The sequence below is a fragment of the Siphateles boraxobius genome, unplaced genomic scaffold (assembly GCF_051911475.1).
Source record: "Siphateles boraxobius isolate OS27281-9 unplaced genomic scaffold, OSU_SipBor_1 275, whole genome shotgun sequence".
Taxonomy (NCBI): Eukaryota; Metazoa; Chordata; class Actinopteri; order Cypriniformes; family Leuciscidae; genus Siphateles; species Siphateles boraxobius.
The window spans coordinates 499,961-512,509 of record NW_027508893.1 but is presented as its reverse complement, the minus strand read 5'-3'; the positions used below and the strand labels follow the sequence as shown (position 1 = coordinate 512,509).

Here is a 12,549-nt window from a genome sequence, read left to right as displayed (position 1 = left end):
CTTGATAGGGACTCACCCTCGATCCTGTACAAGAGATGTTTTATTTGGCATATTTTATTGTTTTATTGTTTTATATTTGCATTCCTATTTTATTTTAATCCATTTTACCTTTACTTTAAAACAACACACAACATACATGGACTTTTACACAACACATCAACATAACTGATTTTTAACTGTAACTTATGTCCTTTTTGTTGTTTTAAGATATGTGCAAAAATGTGATTTTATAAGGAAAAAATGGATATTGAAAGAATGGAATGAAACAATGTGACAATAAACTTTTTTCGAAAGAAAAAATCTGTTCTTATCAGTTTAATATCTGATACGTGCCCTACCCGGGCACCATATATTAAATTGATTTTTGGAACTGGGAGATGGAAGAGGGGCTTGCTCCGTCCACTCCACGCATCGACCCGGTATTGCAGTACTTCTGGGAACGGTGCACCCCCAAAAACTGTGTTCAATGAAAGAGATGTTTTAGTCTTGTGTGGCAGCAGGTGTTAATGGAAGTAACGTATATTGCTGTGTATGGGTGCTTTAAAGGTGTTGTAGGTGATCATATGCTATACAGGTAATGGTGGTGTGAGAGGGAAAAAAAAACAACAACTCTGTTCTTATCTCGTTTAACATCTGATTCGTCCACTATCCGGTGGCCGCGTATGAAATTGATTTTTGGCTCATGGATCCGGAGCATGAAAACAACATCATCCACAACAACAACAGCAAAAGAGCCCGACTCTGCAGGTTTTTGATGTCTCTCTCTTATCTCTTGGAGTTTTTACGAATGAGCTGATGAGTTGAATCAGGTGTGTGTTTGATTGTCCGACCGTTGGTGAGGATTGCGGAGAGGGACACGGTGCCTCTGACGGGAGGCCTGGGAATTCATACTTACCTGGCAGGGGAGACACCATGATCAGGAAGGTGGTTCACCCAGGGCGAGGCTCGGCCATTGCACTCCGGTTGTGCTGACCCCTGCGAATTCCCCAAATGTGGGAATCTCGACTGCATAATTTATGGTAGTGGGGGACTGCGTTCGCGCTCTCCCCTGGACACACTGGTTAAAAGAGCAGATTGTTCGAGTTCCTCTTCTTCTGGTAGTTAACGACCTGGGAAGTCCAGAGAATTGAACTGCAGTGGTTGATTGAGAGATGTAAAACTCTCAACCTAGGACCAGTCTGCAAAAGTAGGGCTGTTTTTTAGTTTTTTTTTTCATCATTCTTCAAATAATCTCCATTATTCAACCAGCGCTTTTATTGGCAGCAGTGGTCCTAGAAGCAAAGTTGTTCCGAATGAGGAGTTCTATCATGTGGTATGAATACCTTGTGCATGTGTGAAAAATCACCTGACATACAGTCGCCTATGGCCGTATTCATGTTGTTGTTTTTACTGTTTACAGCGCCACCAAGTGGCCAGTCGCCACATCCCTTTTCACCTGAGCACAGGCTGAGCCCGTGCACAGGTGTACCGACTTGGGTGTAATTGTCTCATTCCGTTGGAGAGTTATGGCCATTTAAGTAAAGCCCGCCTCGCCCACTCCCAACGTTTTGGCGTCCCGTCGCCAACGTGAATCGAAATTCCGACTTTTTTCCCCATCGCTGTCGGCAATCAGACTCCAGGGAATCTTTCTGCACCGGTTTGGGTCAGATCGGGCGAAAGACCTAGGACTAGTGTGCAAAAGTAGCTTTTTCACAAAATCCCAAATACCCGAAAATCTCGCCAGCGCAACCATCGAATCCGAGGCATGCGTCTTGTTCGGCCCGAGCCAAGGATTCCGGTGATGTAAGACACTTGGGTCTGCGACGGACGGTTCAGGAGTTACGAGGCATTTCGTACTTCTGATCGCTGCAGCGCCACCTTGGGGCCGATTGGGCCGAGCCTTGGTGATGTTGTAGACCGGGCGGGTACTACCATCCCTCAAGAGTTTCAAGTCTCTACGACGTACGCTTTGGTCTGCCCGCTCACTTTTAGGGCAGAATGTTTGTTGGTCCAAAATCCCAGTTTGCACTCCAAAGTGTCGTGTTGTGCGCTCTGCTGTGATCCATTTTCGGTGTCAACAGTCAAGCTGAGCTTGTTTGCTATGAGCTGAGCTTGTTTGTTGGCGACCTTTAGACCCCCTCGCCACGGCCCAGGTGGGCGTGGCCTTTGACGGCTACCCCGCCTCTGCGTCATTGTGTCATCGCTTCTCGGCCTTTTGGCTAAGATCAAGTGTAGTATCTGTTCTTATCAGTTTAATATCTGATACGTGCCCTACCCGGGCACCATATATTAAATTGATTTTTGGAACTGGGAGATGGAAGAGGGGCTTGCTCCGTCCACTCCACGCATCGACCCGGTATTGCAGTACTTCTGGGAACGGTGCACCCCCAAAAACTGTGTTCAATGAAAGAGATGTTTTAGTCTTGTGTGGCAGCAGGTGTTAATGGAAGTAACGTATATTGCTGTGTATGGGTGCTTTAAAGGTGTTGTAGGTGATCATATGCTATACAGGTAATGGTGGTGTGAGAGGGAAAAAAAAACAACAACTCTGTTCTTATCTCGTTTAACATCTGATTCGTCCACTATCCGGTGGCCGCGTATGAAATTGATTTTTGGCTCATGGATCCGGAGCATGAAAACAACATCATCCACAACAACAACAGCAAAAGAGCCCGACTCTGCAGGTTTTTGATGTCTCTCTCTTATCTCTTGGAGTTTTTACGAATGAGCTGATGAGTTGAATCAGGTGTGTGTTTGATTGTCCGACCGTTGGTGAGGATTGCGGAGAGGGACACGGTGCCTCTGACGGGAGGCCTGGGAATTCATACTTACCTGGCAGGGGAGACACCATGATCAGGAAGGTGGTTCACCCAGGGCGAGGCTCGGCCATTGCACTCCGGTTGTGCTGACCCCTGCGAATTCCCCAAATGTGGGAATCTCGACTGCATAATTTATGGTAGTGGGGGACTGCGTTCGCGCTCTCCCCTGGACACACTGGTTAAAAGAGCAGATTGTTCGAGTTCCTCTTCTTCTGGTAGTTAACGACCTGGGAAGTCCAGAGAATTGAACTGCAGTGGTTGATTGAGAGATGTAAAACTCTCAACCTAGGACCAGTCTGCAAAAGTAGGGCTGTTTTTTAGTTTTTTTTTTCATCATTCTTCAAATAATCTCCATTATTCAACCAGCGCTTTTATTGGCAGCAGTGGTCCTAGAAGCAAAGTTGTTCCGAATGAGGAGTTCTATCATGTGGTATGAATACCTTGTGCATGTGTGAAAAATCACCTGACATACAGTCGCCTATGGCCGTATTCATGTTGTTGTTTTTACTGTTTACAGCGCCACCAAGTGGCCAGTCGCCACATCCCTTTTCACCTGAGCACAGGCTGAGCCCGTGCACAGGTGTACCGACTTGGGTGTAATTGTCTCATTCCGTTGGAGAGTTATGGCCATTTAAGTAAAGCCCGCCTCGCCCACTCCCAACGTTTTGGCGTCCCGTCGCCAACGTGAATCGAAATTCCGACTTTTTTCCCCATCGCTGTCGGCAATCAGACTCCAGGGAATCTTTCTGCACCGGTTTGGGTCAGATCGGGCGAAAGACCTAGGACTAGTGTGCAAAAGTAGCTTTTTCACAAAATCCCAAATACCCGAAAATCTCGCCAGCGCAACCATCGAATCCGAGGCCTGCGTCTTGTTCGGCCCGAGCCAAGGATTCCGGTGATGTAAGACACTTGGGTCTGCGACGGACGGTTCAGGAGTTACGAGGCACTTCGTACTTCTGATCGCTGCAGCGCCACCTTGGGGCCGATTGGGCCGAGCCTTGGTGATGTTGTAGACCGGGCGGGTACTACCATCCCTCAAGAGTTTCAAGTCTCTACGACGTACGCTTTGGTCTGCCCGCTCACTTTTAGGGCAGAATGTTTGTTGGTCCAAAATCCCAGGTTGCACTCCAAAGTGTCGTGTTGTGCGCTCTGCTGTGATCCATTTTCGGTGTCAACAGTCAAGCTGAGCTTGTATTGCTGTGAGCTGAGCTTGTTTGTTGGCGACCTTTAGACCCTCTCGCCACGGCCCAGGTGGGCGTGGCCTTTGACGGCTCCCCCGCCTCTGCGTCATTGTGTCATCGCTTCTCGGCCTTTTGGCTAAGATCAAGTGTCTGGTCCTAGGGTAGAGACAGCGATCGCCTCTTGGAGGTTTTTCCGGCTTGGGTCCTTCAGTGACTTGAGCCCCAAACTTTTGAGAGGTACATTGATCCAGCTGCTTTTATTCCGGTTCTGTTTTAAGGTAAGACCTTTTTATCTATTTATTTATTATTTATTTATTTATTGTTTTTTAAAGTTTTAGGCTGTTGGTGTCTCCACCATGTCGGCTGCCCGTGCCGGCATGAGGAGGCACCACAGCGTGCGTTTTTTATTCAAAGAAGTTGAGGGGAAGCTCCTGGGGATGTCACGTCTTGACTTCTCCAGGAAGCTGATCCAAAAAACTCTAAATTTTAAACCTGATGATCTGAATTGCATCGTGACTCTGCCCCTGAACAAAGGATTTGATGTTAGTTTTAGAGCGGTTTCCCACCTGAATGATTTCTGGCACAGATTTGAAGTAGCTAAATCCCAGCTGTCCATGTTTACTGTTGAAAAGCTCTCTGACAACACACTTAAAACTGTGATTGTTAGAATGTTTAATGAGACAGTGACTGGGGAGGACATTTGTGTCTGGCTGGGCAGATTTTGCACAGTTCGAAGCCAGCCAGTCAAGGTTTTAGATGAGGATGGTATTTGGACATGCTCCTGGCGAATTCCCATTAAACAATGGGAAGACGCTGGGGGCTACCAGGGCCTGAAGCATCTGCCTTCTATGATTGTGTTGGGTGAGAACAGAGGCTACATTCACTACCAGGGTATGCCCAAATTATGTAGAAAATGTGGAAAGTTTGGGCACTTAGCTGAAGCATGCCAGGAAATGATATGTGGGAAATGCAGAGAAATTGGTCATACTTTTGAAGAGTGTACCAATGGCAGGCGGTGTAACCTCTGTGGGGAGTCATCCCATCTCTACAGAGATTGCCCTAAAAGTTTTGCCAACAAACTGAAAGGCAACAAAATGGCCGCCCCACATGTGGAACAAACAAAAGAGCAAAGGAAGGAGGAGGCGGTCCCTGAGGTTTTGGCGGGAAATTCTATTTCCCAGCCAGCCTCAGGGAGTGGGCAGGAGGAAGGAAGTGGGGCGGCCACAGGGGCGGAGTCAAGTTTTAACAGCGAACAGAGTGAGGAAGCCGTTCCCCAACAAGAGAGAAGTGAAAACAAAATGGAGGAGGAGGAGGAGGATGCAACGGCTTCCTCACTCTACACCGTATCGGAGGTTAGTGTGGTGGATAGTGGGGGTGAATCCGAGGGTTCACTCCCCAATGCTCAGGTGCAAAAAAGGTCTGCGAGATCTCCTCTGCTTCAAACAGAGGAGAAAAGGCTGCGGGCATCGCATCGGCTAGATAGTTCCTCTTCGTTAGATCTAGACCGTATGTGGCCCGCAGAATCTCCCAATGAAGTCTCCTTTTTGCACGTTAAGCTTAGAACATCGTCACCGAAGGAGCCACAAGAGGTTCTCTCTGTGGACTCTGAGGCGGCGAGCATTTGCCCTCCTGATCCCAGTTTTTCTGGGGAAAAGGAGAAGCAAGTGCTACATGACATAACATGATTTTAATGTAACTTTCTGCAGTCTTTTGGTTTTATCCTTCTATTAATGCTTGTATTTTTAACCATACTGCTCATGGCCCTCACTATCTCTACAATCAATGTGAGAAGTGTGAGGTGTACTTTGCGAGCACAGAGTGTGTTATCCTTTTTAAAAACTTTTAAGTCAGATGTGTTTTTATTGCAAGAATGTGGTTTGCCCTTTTTAACAAATTACAGGAAGTGGGAGGAGATTTGGACCCCAGGATTTTCCATTTGGAGTGGGTCCAATTTTAACAAAAATGACGGTGTTGCTATTTTAATAAAAAATCCCAACCTTTTGGTGAAGGGCAGCACTGTGGTGAGGGACGGGCGGGCAATTTTAGCAAATCTGACTTTTTTAGGTAAGGATCTTAACATTTTAAATATGTATGGTTTTACTGAAAAAAATAACAGGTATGAGCTTTTAGAAGACTTGCAACCCCACATGCTAGGCAGGGCTCCCCTAGTGGTAGCAGGGGATTTTAATTGTGTTTTATCAAAAAAGGACAGAAGGAGGGTAGGAGAGGATTTTAAGGTCGACAAGACATCGGTTTTATTACAAAATATAGTCAAAGATTTTAAGTTAGTTGACTGTTTTAAAACAATGCATCAAAGAGAGGAAGGCTTCACCTGGTTCAGTGGTGACGGTGCCAGAGCCTCTCGAATTGACTATATTTTTACCAGGGACCTCCCGCCGACCGATGCTACATTGACCCCCCTCTTTTTTTCCGACCATATGATGCTGTCTTGCACTCTTTCACTCCCCACGGGTGTGACTGCAGGGAGAGGGCTGTGGAAGCTGAACTGTTCCCTATTAGAGGACGAGGAACTGGTTAGTGAGTATAGGGAGCAGTTCAGCCAATGGCAGACCCTCCAGGACTTTTACGACTCACGTGCACAGTGGTGGGAGATGGTGAAACAAAGGACAGGACGGTTTTTTAAACAAATTGGAAAGGAAAAAAAGAATAAAGAAAAAAGACGCATGATGGGGTTGCAAAAAAGACTGCAGAGATATTTTAACCTTTTAAACAATGGATTGGATTTTACAAATGAAATAAAAGAAGTAAAGAAAGAAATGTCAGATCTGTCTGAAACAAAGAGCAAAGGTGTCATTTTAAGATGTAGAGAAAGGGAGTTAGAGGAAGGAGAGAAGTGTACCAGGTATTTTTTTAAAAAGACAATAGCTCGGGGAGGGTCGATCAATATTTTAAAAACTTTTAGAGGGGGGGAAGTAAATACAACTGACCTGATTTTAGGGGAAATTGAAAGTTTTTACAGTAATTTATACGGCACTAAAGAGGTACACAATGGCATCTTAGAGGAAGTTTTAGGGTTTTTAGATAAAAAAGTTAAGAGTCCAGATGTGCTTTTATCCCAGGATTTTAATCTTTTAGAATTGGAAAAAGCTTTAAAGGGTTTTAAGAAGGGGAAGTCCCCGGGCATGGACGGACTCCCCTTTGAGTTTTATCTGACTTTCTGGGACATTTTAGCACATGACTTACTTACAGTTTTTAAAGAATTTGAGACTCTTGACAGACTTCCAGACAGCTTTAGAGTAGGGATAGTTACATTACTGTACAAAAAAGGAGACAAGACTGACTTGAGAAACTGGCGACCAATCACTCTTTTAAATTATGATTGTAAACTTTTTAGTAAGATTTTAGCTACACGCATGTCGACTGTTTTAGAGGACGTAATCCACCTGGATCAAGCTTGCGCTGTGCCCGGCAGGAAGATCACGGACAGCCTGGTACTGATCAGAGACGCCATCTGTTATGCGAGAGACAGAAACATTAGGCTTGTAGTCCTAAATTTAGACTTTGAAAAAGCTTTTGATCGGGTCTCGCACCAGTACCTCCTTCAGGTACTGCAAAAAATGGGGTTTCCAGAGAGGTTTATAGCTTGGGTGGGACTGCTGTATGAGGGCTTAAGCAGCAAATTTCTTGCAAATGGGCATCTTTCCAAAGCTGTAAATATCCACAGCGGTGTCCGTCAGGGGTGTCCTTTATCTCCCCTTCTGTATGTGGCTTGTATTGAGCCACTGGCACAGATCTTGAGAAGGGATAAATGGATTAAAGGACTAGATATCCCAGGAACTGGTGGACTGACGGCGACCTGCGTTTTATATATGGATGACGTGACCCTTTTAGCGACTGACTTTTTATCAGTACGAAGAGCAATGGACTTGACTGACTGGTACGGTCGGGCCTCGGGCGCCAAGCTTAACAGGAGTAAGTCCGAGGCCCTGCTCTTCGGGCCGTGGGGCGACGTGGACACAGGAGGACTAGATTTGGATTTTAAAGAAAAGGATTTGAAAATTTTAGGAGTAAAATTTGACAGGGAGGGTGGAGGACCAGGAAACTGGACTGACATGTTAGGGAAAGTCAGACAAAGACTGGGCTTTTGGGGACTAAGACAACTGACGTTAGAAGGCAAGATTTTAATTTTTAAAGCAGTGATTTTACCACTAATTTTACTTGTCTGTTCTGTTTTTAGTCCCCCAAGACGATTCCTGGCCAAGTTGGAGAGGGCGGTATTTTATTTCCTGTGGGGGTCCAAGTGGGAACGAATCAAGAGGGAGGTGGTTAAAAAGAAAAAAGAGAATGGCGGGAAAGGCCTCCCAGACTTCACCTGTTTTTAGGCAGCCGCTTTGCCGCCCTCCATATCCAGTATGCACTGACCCCATCCAGAGAACACAAGACAGCAGCCATGACCCGATTCTGGATGGGGTCATACCTAAGAAGTTTGAAAATTTTACCCATTGATCTTAAAAGTCCATTGTCTTTTAATTTGTCAAAAGAGCATAGTTTTATTAAGAAATTTTTAAAGAAATATCTTTTAGAAACAAATGATGCCACTGTTTTAACTAATCACAAGTCTCTCGTCTCTCTTGTGCAGGATCGAGAATCGGTGAGTCCAGTTCCAGGCCTCACACTAGGTGAGGCCAAAGACGTTTGGAGGAACGCAGCCCACCCAGCTCTCCAGAACAGGCTTAAGGACCTGTCGTGGATGGTGGCTCATGAGATCCTCCCGGTCAGGGCGGTCATGCACTCCAGAGGCATGGCCAAAAACTCCACCTGCCCACGGTCCGGATGTGGTTCCCCGGAGACCGTTCAACATCTGCTCTGGGAGTGCGGCGCTGCGCGGGACCTGTGGGCCAAGACAGGCCCCCTGTTTTTCCCGTGCCTGCCAGCGGGTGGGGCCCAGGTGGACTATAAGCTCGCCATCCTGGGGGTGGGTCAGGGCTTGAAGGAGTTGACACCACCAACGTTTGCCTCGCTCTGGCTCACCCTCAACCACATCAAGGATGCCATCTGGGTCACCAGAAACCTGCTGGTGGGGAAACGCGTGACGGTCCCCCTCCACGCGTGCGAGCAGAGGATAACATCAACGCTGCAGGGTGGGCCGCACGTCGTTATTCGGATGGGGGGGCCGAGGTCACACGGAGAAGGTCCCGGCCGCCACCGTACCTGGCCGCCCGTAGATGCACCCTCACCACTCTGGCTACGGGAACAGCGGGCCAGCGGGCCGGAGGAGAGGGGATCTCCGCTGGGCACTGGAAGCGAGGAGTCTGGGGCCTGTTCTGGAGACCTGGAGTGAATGGACATTCTTGATAGGGACTCACCCTCGATCCTGTACAAGAGATGTTTTATTTGGCATATTTTATTGTTTTATTGTTTTATATTTGCATTCCTATTTTATTTTAATCCATTTTACCTTTACTTTAAAACAACACACAACATACATGGACTTTTACACAACACATCAACATAACTGATTTTTAACTGTAACTTATGTCCTTTTTGTTGTTTTAAGATATGTGCAAAAATGTGATTTTATAAGGAAAAAATGGATATTGAAAGAATGGAATGAAACAATGTGACAATAAACTTTTTTCGAAAGAAAAAATCTGTTCTTATCAGTTTAATATCTGATACGTGCCCTACCCGGGCACCATATATTAAATTGATTTTTGGAACTGGGAGATGGAAGAGGGGCTTGCTCCGTCCACTCCACGCATCGACCCGGTATTGCAGTACTTCTGGGAACGGTGCACCCCCAAAAACTGTGTTCAATGAAAGAGATGTTTTAGTCTTGTGTGGCAGCAGGTGTTAATGGAAGTAACGTATATTGCTGTGTATGGGTGCTTTAAAGGTGTTGTAGGTGATCATATGCTATACAGGTAATGGTGGTGTGAGAGGGAAAAAAAAACAACAACTCTGTTCTTATCTCGTTTAACATCTGATTCGTCCACTATCCGGTGACCGCGTATGAAATTGATTTTTGGCTCATGGATCCGGAGCATGAAAACAACATCATCCACAACAACAACAGCAAAAGAGCCCGACTCTGCAGGTTTTTGATGTCTCTCTCTTATCTCTTGGAGTTTTTACGAATGAGCTGATGAGTTGAATCAGGTGTGTGTTTGATTGTCCGACCGTTGGTGAGGATTGCGGAGAGGGACACGGTGCCTCTGACGGGAGGCCTGGGAATTCATACTTACCTGGCAGGGGAGACACCATGATCAGGAAGGTGGTTCACCCAGGGCGAGGCTCGGCCATTGCACTCCGGTTGTGCTGACCCCTGCGAATTCCCAAAATGTGGGAATCTCGACTGCATAATTTATGGTAGTGGGGGACTGCGTTCGCGCTCTCCCCTGGACACACTGGTTAAAAGAGCAGATTGTCAGAGTTCCTCTTCTTCTGGTAGTTAACGACCTAGGAAGTCCAGAGAATTGAACTGCAGTGGTTGATCGAGAGATGTAAAACTCTCAACCTAGGACCAGTCTGCAAAAGTAGGGCTGTTTTTTAGTTTTTTTTTTCATCATTCTTCAAATAATCTCCATTATTCAACCAGCGCTTTTATTGGCAGCAGTGGTCCTAGAAGGAAAGTTGTTCCGAATGAGGAGTTCTATCATGTGGTATGAATACCTTGTGCATGTGTGAAAAATCACCTGACATACAGTCGCCTATGGCCGTATTCATGTTGTTGTTTTTACTGTTTACAGCGCCACCAAGTGGCCAGTCGCCACATCCCTTTTCACCTGAGCACAGGCTGAGCCCGTGCACAGGTGTACCGACTTGGGTGTAATTGTCTCATTCCGTTGGAGAGTTATGGCCATTTAAGTAAAGCCCGCCTCGCCCACTCCCAACGTTTTGGCGTCCCGTCGCCAACGTGAATCGAAATTCCGACTTTTTTCCCCATCGCTGTCGGCAATCAGACTCCAGGGAATCTTTCTGCACCGGTTTGGGTCAGATCGGGCGAAAGACCTAGGACTAGTGTGCAAAAGTAGCTTTTTCACAAAATCCCAAATACCCGAAAATCTCGCCAGCGCAACCATCGAATCCGAGGCATGCGTCTTGTTCGGCCCGAGCCAAGGATTCCGGTGATGTAAGACACTTGGGTCTGCGACGGACGGTTCAGGAGTTACGAGGCATTTCGTACTTCTGATCGCTGCAGCGCCACCTTGGGGCCGATTGGGCCGAGCCTTGGTGATGTTGTAGACCGGGCGGGTACTACCATCCCTCAAGAGTTTCAAGTCTCTACGACGTACGCTTTGGTCTGCCCGCTCACTTTTAGGGCAGAATGTTTGTTGGTCCAAAATCCCAGTTTGCACTCCAAAGTGTCGTGTTGTGCGCTCTGCTGTGATCCATTTTCGGTGTCAACAGTCAAGCTGAGCTTGTTTGCTGTGAGCTGAGCTTGTTTGTTGGCGACCTTTAGACCCTCTCGCCACGGCCCAGGTGGGCGTGGCCTTTGACGGCTCCCCCGCCTCTGCGTCATTGTGTCATCGCTTCTCGGCCTTTTGGCTAAGATCAAGTGTCTGGTCCTAAGGTAGAGACAGCGATCGCCTCTTGTTGGACTTGGTCTCGTGTGTTGCTTGTCACACGGGACACACACCCTTCAGGAGGTACATTGACAAGCGGCTTTTAATTGACGACTCGTTCTACGAGGAATCTTCTGGTTTTAAGGTAAGCAGGTTTTAATTTATTTATTGTATATTTATTGTTGGGTTTTAGCCGCAGCAGGCTAGTGGTGCCTCCAACATGTCGGCTGCTCGTGCCGGCATGAGGAGGCACCACAGCGTGCGTTTTAAATTTAAACCAAAAGAGGATGGCACTCTCCGGGTCATGTCCAGGCTGGACTTTTCTAGGAAGTGCATCCAACAGTTACTCGGTTTTAAGGTTGTGGACATAAACTGCCTGTTGACTCTGCCCCTGAATCATGGCTTTGATGTAAGTTTTGCTTCTGCTTCCTTGCTAAGTACTTTTTGGACTCGATTTGAAATGTGTAAAGCCAATTTCTCCATGTTCACTGTGGAAAAACTGACTGATAATTCACTGAAAGTTGTGATTGTCAGGATGTTTAATGAAACAGTTAGTGGAGAAGATATTTCTGTATGGTTGGCAAGATATTGCTCTATTCGTGGACAACCAGTCAAGGTTTTAGATGAAGACGGTATCTGGAGCTGTGCGTGGAGAGTGCCCATTAAACAATGGGCAGATCCCAACAGCTACCATGGCCTGAGTCAAATACCTTCTATGATTGTGTTGGGAGAGAATAGAGGCTACATCCATTACCAAGGGATGCCCAAGCTATGCCGCAAGTGTGGCAAACTTGGACATCTCGCCGAGGCATGCCAAGAAGTAGTGTGTAGGAAGTGCAGAGAAATTGGGCACATTTTTGAAGAGTGCCAAAATGGCAGAAAGTGCAACCTCTGTGGAGAATCATCCCATCTCTACAGAGACTGCCCTAAAAGTTTTGCCAACAAGTTAAAAAGCAACAAAATGGCCGCCCCACCCAAAGAACAAACAATTGAGGAGGCGGGCCCCGAGGTTTCGGCGGGAAATTCAAACCCCCAGCCAGCCTC

General features: G+C 46.8%; 4 non-coding genes and 2 pseudogenes across 4 annotated transcripts; all 6 read left to right on the top strand.

The window, feature by feature from the left end:
- Positions 1–276: 276 nt before the first annotated feature.
- LOC143753298 (U2 spliceosomal RNA) lies at positions 277–453 on the top strand (annotated as a pseudogene).
- Positions 454–887: 434 nt separating this feature from the next.
- On the top strand, positions 888–1,051 carry LOC143753155 (U1 spliceosomal RNA). The gene has a single exon (XR_013207576.1). It is a non-coding gene; the product is annotated as a U1 spliceosomal RNA (small nuclear RNA).
- Positions 1,052–2,178: 1,127 nt separating this feature from the next.
- Positions 2,179–2,369, top strand: LOC143753241 (U2 spliceosomal RNA). Its single transcript, XR_013207660.1, has one exon. It is a non-coding gene; the product is annotated as a U2 spliceosomal RNA (small nuclear RNA).
- A 434-nt stretch (positions 2,370–2,803) lies between these two features.
- LOC143753154 (U1 spliceosomal RNA) lies at positions 2,804–2,967 on the top strand. Its single transcript, XR_013207575.1, has one exon. It is a non-coding gene; the product is annotated as a U1 spliceosomal RNA (small nuclear RNA).
- A 6,599-nt stretch (positions 2,968–9,566) lies between these two features.
- Positions 9,567–9,743, top strand: LOC143753297 (U2 spliceosomal RNA; annotated as a pseudogene).
- A 434-nt stretch (positions 9,744–10,177) lies between these two features.
- LOC143753159 (U1 spliceosomal RNA) lies at positions 10,178–10,341 on the top strand. The gene has a single exon (XR_013207580.1). It is a non-coding gene; the product is annotated as a U1 spliceosomal RNA (small nuclear RNA).
- Positions 10,342–12,549: the final 2,208 nt, after the last annotated feature.